At 30.2% G+C, this 663-nt stretch overlaps 1 pseudogene; it reads right to left on the bottom strand.

Annotated features, from left to right (window-relative positions):
* Window positions 1–268: 268 nt before the first annotated feature.
* The window catches only part of LOC119592336, a 19,630-nt pseudogene continuing 19,235 nt past the window's right edge, over window positions 269–663 (bottom strand).

Raw genomic sequence — 663 nt, 5'->3', positions numbered from 1 at the left:
CAGAAGTCATAAATATAAGTTATCCTAAAAAATTAATTTTACTAACTTATTACATAATTCATATTTTAGGTAAAACCAAAAGCAGAAAAAGAAAATTCCTTTTCCTACACGAAAAGTAATTAATTATGTCCTCATTTCTAATTATTGAATAGCTAAAACCACAAAGTCAAGCCTATCAGTTGAGACAAGTAATTAACAGTGTAAAATAGATTATTAGTAATTATACAGTTTTTATTTCTCCACTTGTCTTTACCAACAGAATGAAAAATTACACATATGACCCAGCTTGAATTAACTTTGGGCAATTATATTTGGTCTGATTTTCAGAGCAAATTATTGCAAAAAAATCCTCCATTATTTTCTTGGCCATCACGACAATAAGTAAAGCCACTGTCTTCTGTCCATGTCTTTAGCACCTTTCCCTTTGTAAAATATAATACTAGGCTTATTCCAGGTCAAGTACACAGAAGTCACCACCTGATCCCTGTACAGCCAGACAAGCCTGAAAATCACAAAGCACAGTAAATATACAGTAGAAATTGAAAAAAATATCCTTTGCCAATTTTGTTTTGATTTTTATTACTCTTATTTTCAATGAATACTGGTTTACAATCCAATGTTCTAATGTACACTTAAGTATTAATTCCAACCCATAAGTGCAAA

The sequence above is a fragment of the Penaeus monodon genome, chromosome 30 (assembly GCF_015228065.2).
Source record: "Penaeus monodon isolate SGIC_2016 chromosome 30, NSTDA_Pmon_1, whole genome shotgun sequence".
NCBI lineage: Eukaryota > Metazoa > Arthropoda > Malacostraca > Decapoda > Penaeidae > Penaeus > Penaeus monodon.
The sequence above is the reverse complement of the archived record's forward strand: the minus strand, read 5'-3'. Positions and strand labels throughout refer to the sequence as shown.